The sequence below is a fragment of the Pinus tabuliformis genome, chromosome 7, assembly GCF_031772625.1.
Source record: "Pinus tabuliformis cultivar Carrire ecotype Pingquan chromosome 7, CPIR1, whole genome shotgun sequence".
Lineage (NCBI taxonomy): Eukaryota > Viridiplantae > Streptophyta > Pinopsida > Pinales > Pinaceae > Pinus > Pinus tabuliformis.
The window spans coordinates 688,397,388-688,405,908 of record NC_142293.1 but is presented as its reverse complement, the minus strand read 5'-3'; positions in this window follow the sequence as shown (position 1 = coordinate 688,405,908).

Here is an 8,521-nt window from a genome sequence, read left to right as displayed (position 1 = left end):
TAATCCAAGTGCCCCATCACAGAGATCGTGGGGATCGTGACCGGCCGAGGCGAAGGAACGAGAGTGACGTCTCTTCTATGAACATTAGCGTTGGAATCCAAGTAGGTTCTCACCATCCACTTTTTATTTGCAATTAGGAACTTGCGTGATAGCATTGTGTGATTGTTGCTAGACCCGGTTTGGGCTAGTAGGGATCGCCTCTATCCGTAGAGGGGATTTACCTCCACAACAATTTGGCGACTCCGCTAGGGAGTCTTGTCTCTTTGGCTCTCTTGTTTGATTGCTTAGATAGCTTTCTGGGTTAGTTTTCTTGTTGTCTCTTGCTTCCTGGTCTGCCTGGATACTGTTTTCAATCCCTAGATTGCTTGTTTTTGTTTTTGATTTAGCAAACTTGATTAACGCGCTTTTTAGCCTTACAGTCACGCCAATTGGCGCAAGTTTCTTAAAGACAACCACACAAATCCCATAAAAGCGCGCGTTGCAGCCTGACAGTCGTGTCAGGCCTGTCAACTTTTCCAGTTTGCTTGTTTTTGAGCCCTCTGAGCTTGGATTGGTATTTTTCCGCGTCTTTTTCAATTACTGGAGTGTGTTCGATCCCTGTTTGATTGATTTTAGACCTCCATCCTTCGGGTGTTTGCCTCTTTCTATCGATTTCACATTTTAGCCCTAGGGCATCTAGTGGCTTTGTGCGTCGAGCCTTCCATAGGAGTCTTGGGTTGTTTGATCGTCCAGTCGACTTTTGTGGTTACTTTTGCACTTTCTCAGTAGTTTTCAAAGCCTTTTATTGATATTCAAGTGATTTGCTTCTTTTCCGCTTGGATTTCACTTGGCTTCATTTGGGCTTAGATTACACAGCTCATAGAGGTCTATGTGTTTTCTTCTTGGTTTGAAGGACTATCTTGGTGTTTTGGGGATTCGATTGTGTTCTCATTGAGTGAAATTTGTCTCTTTTGCTCAGTGTTATTATCTCTCAAAATTTGTTTAGTGCACTTTGCCATTGAAAAGAAAAGGAACAATCTCTTTTGCGTTGAATTAGTTAATTGAAATTAGAAGCTTTTCATTGATTAGTGATTTAAAGCAAAAAAAAAAAGTTTCATTTATTGTCGTTAGCTGCATTAGAGTGGTTCTTGATTGTTTGTGGTCATTTTGTTTGAAAAATTCTCAACTCTCTCGTAGTTAGTATTCATCAAATGAAATGATGTTCTTTGGCATATAGTTTGCATTTAGGGAATTGTGAAAGATTACATACGGTAGGACCTGGAAATTGAAACTTAACTAAAGATCAACCATAAAATGAACTGAATGAACTTAAAAACACATTGGAACATAACGCTCACTAATTAGAGGTCTAGGCTAGAGACGTGCTCCGACATCGTTAAACCTAGTAATTGTTGTTTCACATTACGATTGGGTGATTCCTCCTTTTGTGTGTCGATAGTGGTCTAGCATGGACTTGAGCTCCCACGTACCATCGCGTATATAGGGGAGACCCCACTAGGTTATCATCCTTTATCCATAGGAAGCCGTGTCTGCCGCCTTACAAGACGTAATGCACCGAACACAGCATTCGGGAAGATTGACTGCCGTACGGGAAGTCCTTGGTTTTCATATGACTGCCAAGGTGTATATGCAGTTTTACGGATTTGTTTGGTAAACCCTTTTGCCTAGTTCTCCAGAGCAGTCAATTTTGATCCTTTTCAGACTCCTTAAAAGAAAAGGCTCACTTGAGCAGTTTGTCACTTCGTGCTCACAAAACATTCGAAGGCGACTAGAGTCACCTTTTTGTCCTTTTCTCAACTCTTAAAACATGAAAAGGTCAAGTCGTGTCTTTGCGTCTTAAAATTTATTTGGCCACGATTAACATTACTTGGTTAGATCTCGTGTGCATTAGTTTGAGTAGGGTCCTTTATCGTTAGATTCCCTTAGGTCTTGTTTGAAGTTTATCATCCTGGCTGAACCATCGACTCCCATTCCGAGTGATCAAGGGTCTCTGTCTTCCGTTGCTTCTGAGGTACCAGTAGTGAGTGATACTCTTCCTGTTATTCCGAGTATCCAACCGATCAACTCTCGGGCCCCGGGCAACAAGGATTACGAAATCAATTGGAACCCCATCTGGGAGCTTGATGAGGACGATATTCCTTTTACCCCCTAGTGTTTCATCTCCAATGTCTACCTCTCACATGGATGAGACATCTCCTAGAGTAAGTGAGACACCTGTTTTGTCGAATATCGACACTCCTATCCCAGCTACTTCTCTGCTCCCCCCACGCTACAAGTCGTTGAGGGATAAAGTAAGTGCTAGGATCCCTGCTTTGAGTATGTGGGACCCCCACATCACTCCCACCTCGGGGTCTTTTGTTTCACAAGTCCACACTACACTTGTCACTTCAGTTCCAACAAATCCAATTGTTCGTGTAGCACATTCAACTACGGTTGTTAGTGCCGTTACAGCGTCTTCAGCTTTGAACACTGGTGCTGGTCCCCCTCACGGTCAAGTGAGTAGCGGCCAGCTGGCACACACACCTAAAGTTATCCATCCTGCACAAAGTGCACCACCCTCTTCTGGTCCTGTCCCAGGAGGGGGGCCATATGATTCCTATGGACAAGCTGTTCAGGATCCGAATGTGCAAGGTCCGTTCTATTATTACGATTCTGCTGGTCAATACCTTCAGCTTTCTCAACCCTTGCCTACTCAACCTATTGTTGAGGTTTCGGTACCATTATCCATTACTTGGAACGCCACCACTTTCCATGGGGGCCAAGTAAGGCCTGCACAGCTTCAGGGACCGCCTAACCAAGGCCAGCCATCTTATGTGCAAACCCCCCAAGGGCAGCAATATTATAGCCAGTCTCACTTAGGACAACTAGGGGGCCTACAAGGACAACCCTATCAGGGACAACCTTTGGCCACTGGTGGTCCATATTTTACTTTTCTGACTCAACCTTCTGTTAGGATATTCCGACACATAGGAAATAGTTAAGTACAACTTGGTCTAGTTTAGAGTTAGGTATAGAGTTAGGTAAAGTGTGTTTCTTTACCGTTGTACATTTTGTAACTTACAATCCGACGGTCACGATATGTAGTGATCTGACGGTTCATTCTCTCCTCGGTATTACCGACACTTGATCCGTGGCTTGACACCTGATTGGTCCATGAGTTCTATTTAAAGCGCATGGAGGGTCATTGTTCGGGTAATCTGTGTATGAGAGAATCTTATGTAAATTTTCATTCTTTGATTAATAAATTGCCTGTAGTAGCCACGTTGGCGTAGGCCGTGGACTATTTCCCTCTTTGAGGGTTTTAACCACGTCAAAAATACTGGTGTATTGATCTGTGATCTGGTTGTGAGCGGTGTCCTTTTGGTGTTCTTTCTGAGGAACTTACCCTGTAAATTCCTACATGGTATCAGAGCTATTTGAGGGCCGTGTCCGTTGGTGATCCAAATCTGAAGCCGGTAGAACTGCATCCGACTGTTGTTTCCTAGATCTGCTGTTTCTGAATGCTTTCAGGACGAGAGGACTGCTCTGTTGCATTCGGAGCATCTGTTCCAGTGAGGAACCCCTTTCGTTTCACACGAAAAGGTTTCTGGTAGCCCTAGCTGCGTCATTTTTCAGATCGGGAGGTATACAGTGTTTATTTGCAGTTTACTGTTATTTTCTCTCTGCTTATTTCGGTTTTGGTTTATTTAGCCTTTTTTAACCGGATCTATACCTTTCATTTCTACGTATGCTCTTTGCCTTGCGACTCTGTGTGATCTGGGCAAATCAGAAACAGAAAGGAAGGATTTTTCTCATGCGTATGCTCTTTTCCCTGCACCTTAGTGTGATCTCGGAAAATCAGAAACATTGAGAAAAATATTTAGTTTTTCGGCTAAAGCTAACTTTGAGCCGCAAGGTTCATTTTTTTTAATATATCTAGTTTTTTGGCTAAAGCTAACTTCGAGCCGCAAGGTTCGTTTTTCTTTGCATATTCGTGTTGGGTTTTGTGTTTTGTGTTTTGTAGGGAAAAAGAGCTTTCTCAAGGCAAGCACGCAAACCAAGGCCCCCCCCCTCTCTCTCTCTCTCTCTCTCTCTCAAATTTTTTGTATAGATCAATTGGTTCAAAGCTATTTTAAGAGAGTAGAGGTCTTGGGTTCAAGTCTCCATTTTGTGGGGGCGGAATTTTTCATTCCCGCACATTCGCGCACTTTTCCGGCAACTTCAACAAATGTTTTTTCAAAAAGCCATAACTTCATCCAGAAGCCTTTTTCATAGTTGTTTTTTTTAAAACAGCCTAATTTTTCGAGATCTATCCATTGGAACACTTACTTTCAGCATCTTTAGCTTCAGTTTTTTTTAAAAATGGAAAGTCCATGCCAAGTCATTCTTGACAGCACTAACTACTTCCAATGGATAGCCTACATGGAAGATTTACTTAGAAGTAAAGGTCTCTACAGAATAGCCACAGACCAAGAGAATAAACCAAAAGATGAAGACAAGGCTGCAAAATGGGAAAATAGACAAGATCAAGCACGTGGTTTGATAGGGATGTCTATTTCTCCTGATCTTAGATTCCATATTGCAGAACTTGAGACTCCTCATGAAGCATTGGAAAAACTCACTAAAGTTTTTGGGATTAAAAATGAAATTAGAGCCCATCAACTTGAAAATGAGTTGCTTACATTGGATCCTAATAATTTTTCTTGCATTGAAGATTTCTTGTCCAAATTCAAGACCCTTAGATATCTTTTGGAAGGTGTTAAGGTTAAGAAAGAAGATAATAACCTTATTTATTCCATCCTTACGAAGTTGGGACCAGCCTACTCTGTATTTGTTTCCACCTTCCATTCTACAAGGGAAGCTTTCATTTGTCAAGGAAAAGACTACAAGGCCCCTTCCTTTGACTCTTTTTGTGATTCTTTAATAAGAGAACAAGAAAAACTCTTACACCCTGGTCTTCTTAATCTTGGAAACTCTTCCACGAAAGCGTTAGCCGCCCAGCAGCAACCAAATTCAAAGAATCCTAAGAAGTCATATCCTCAAAAGAATGGTCCTAAACCAACTCAGCCTCAAAATGAAAGATCATTTCAGCAAAATGATAAGACCAATAAAAACAAATGGAAGAAGATTGATAGACATTGTAACTTTTGTAATCGAGATGGCCACTTAGAATCTAAATGCTTTAAGAAGATGGAAGCCTTGGAAGCCGCAATGAAGAAACATAACATCCATGTGGAGCATACTTCAACTTCAACTTCCGGAATGGCACTTTCTGCATATCGTTGTCAATCATCTCAGTCTGGTTATGCATTAAATGTATCTTCTTCCTCTCCTTCTCATGAGTGGCTCATTGATTCTGGAGCCTCTTATCACATGGCCAAAAACCAAGCCATGTTTTCTTCTTTAAATGATTGTAACACCAAAAATATATATGTTGGTGATGATAGATCTCTTAATGTTGTCGGGACTGGAACTGTTCATCTAGACAATGGTCAGTTTAATGATGTATTATGTGTTCCAACCTTATCCTACAACCTTCTATCTGTATATCAGATAACTCATTCAGGTGAAGGTAAAATTGTTGAATTTTCACCTCATGATGTTGTAATCAAGGATCTAAGAGATCCTAAACAGATTCTAGCTACTGGTATTGTTGATGATTCCACAAGGTTGTATAAGTTTCACAAATTTGGGTCATCAAATCTTCCCTCAGTATTTTTTTCTCATAATGATCAAGTGAGCAAACTTTGGCATGAGCGATTTGGTCACTTAAACTATCGCTCCCTTCAGCATCTATGTAAAGAAAATATGGTGACAGGGCTTCCTATGGTATCTTGCAGAGATGGTGTTTGTTCCGGATGTGTACTCAGAAAACATCATCGGGACAGTTTTGACAAACGTGCCTCTTGGCACGCCTCAACCCCTTTACAGCTTGTGCACAGTGATTTATGTGGTCCACTTCCTGTTGCTTCATTCTCTGGCTGCAAGTATTTCTTAACTTTCATTGATGATTTCTCCAGACGCACTTGGGTATACTTCTTAAAACTCAAGAGCGAAGTATTTAACACATTTTTGGCCTTCAAAGCCTTTGTTGAAAAACAATTTGGACATCAAATTCTTAAGCTAAGAACTGATAATGGTGGAGAATATGTTAAAAAAACATTCATCAACTTTTGCACCGAAAATGGAATTCAAATGCAACATACTGTTCCATACACTCCACAGCAAAATGGTGTAGCTGAAAGGAAAAATCGCACCTTAAAGGAAATGGCTAATTGTATGCTGCAATCTAAAGGACTCGGTCTTAGTTTTTGGGCCGAAGCAATTAATTGTGCAAATTATATAATCAATCGCACTCCTACTAAGGTTCTAGAGAATATCACTCCAGAAGAAGCTTGGAGTTCCATTAAACCAGATGTAAGTCACTTTCGTGTTTTTGGAAGTGAAGCATGGGCCCATATTCCAGATGAAAAGCATATAGCTTTAGAACCTAAGAGTGAGAAATGTACTTTTGTTGGATATTCTGAAGATGTAAAAGGTTATAGACTTATTCCATTTAAGTCCAAAAATGTTATCATTAGAAGAGATGTAAAATTTGATGAAAATAAATCGGCCTGCGAGCCTAGTCCGGCGGATGTGCCACCTCTTCCTATCTCTTCTACTTTTGAAAACGTTTCTTCTTCAGATGATGAAAGTGAGGATGATTATCCTCCCCCACCTTCTCAAGATCCTCAACTTCCAAGATGGGTCCGTGCTACTCGGGATGCAGCAGGTGATCTTGCCGGTGATCCTACAGATCAGCGACGTACACTTTCTCAGTTTGAAAGAGCCTCTTCTTTACTGGCTCAAGCTCCAGTAAATCATGATCCTGACATACTATCCATATCTTAAGATGAATTTATCTTGATATAAGATAAAAATTAAAGTATCAAATTTTCATCATTTATAATTTAATCTAAAAAAAATTAATGATATAATGAAAATATTAAGATAATGAACATTGATTGCATATTTTTGTGGTCCAATGAGAGAGAAGAGAAAATCAATGGATGGTTGGATAATGGAAACAAAGAATATAGAAAATCTTAAGAAAATCCCCTAGAGAAAAAATGTAGACGAAAGAGCCAAAGAAAAAAGGAAAAACCCTAAAAATAGAGGTAATTCGATATGGGATAATATAATTCAAAGAAGCACTTTGAAATAATAAAAGTTTTATTTTCATTGAGGGTTGGATTTACTATAATAGTGATTTTATGATGTAATATAAATGGTTAATATGTGGATAATATCAATTAAAAAATAATATAAGGTAACCTTAACCGATAAAATAAATTTATGGATAAATTGATTAACTAATAGTAATTGTTTTAGAATATAGAGAGAATTCCATAAGGAAAATAGAGATATAATGGAGATGAAATAGAGATGAACAAGATATTGTAGTAAGCAAAGGAGATAGGTAAAGAAAGATACAAATGCGATATAATGCAGAGATGGGAGAAATAATAAAAAAATGGATGCCTTACTTAAGGAAATACTAAGATAAAGAAATATAAATAAACTAGATAAAGGACCAATGACAAGGGAAAAAGGGAAGGTGCGGCCATCAACCAAAGAGAAACAAGGGAAAGGAAAACGAGGCAGAGGGAAAAAAGGGAAGGTGGGGCCAACAACGGAAGAGAAACAAGGGAAAGGAAAGGGGGCATAGGGGGGAGGCAAGGGAGGACAAAGGGAGGAAAATTAAGCAGAATATCACATAGTATGGGTAGTCTAATAAGGAGAGCGAATTTGTGTAGAATTCGAGGAAAATTAAGCGGAATATCATATAGTATGGGTAGTGTAATAAGGAGAGCGAATTTATGTAGAATTCAAGTCCAGTATCCCTATTAAGATTGTTTCGATGCTTTATAATTTCCAAGCCGTCTCTAAATATTCTCTTAAATTAATAGTTTTCTTTCTTCATGATTTGAATGTCTTTTCAACAAATATGACATGTGGAATGTTTGGAGTACTGTGCAAGTTTTTAAGTGTTTATAAGTTCATTTAAAAAATAATGAAACTTCATCTTATATTTAATATTAATATATTTACAAAATAATTTATCTTTTTCCATGTATTTAAATATTAATATAAAAAAGAATATCCTTTAATAGAATTAAATTTCTTTATGTAATTTAAACATTAATATGAATTCTTGTGGTTATCTTGGCTTTGTAACTCACTCTACGTGAATGCACATCTATGGTTTATGCTTGAATCCTCCACAGTTTTAACTTATTCACCCTTGGCCATCTAACACAACCCTGAAAAATCCCCATTTTGATTCGCGATCAATGACCACCCAGGAAGGAGGGGTCCCTGACACCCCCAACCCCTCTTCGAACCAACCCCGTCATTCATCCTCGATCCCTCTCAACCTCAAATCAAGTGACACCATGGATATCGACAGGCCTGACACCTCCCTCCCAGAATTTTCGGGAGCACAAAATCACTTTGCCCCAAACACCTACATTCCCAAATCCCTGGAGATCCCCACGCTAAG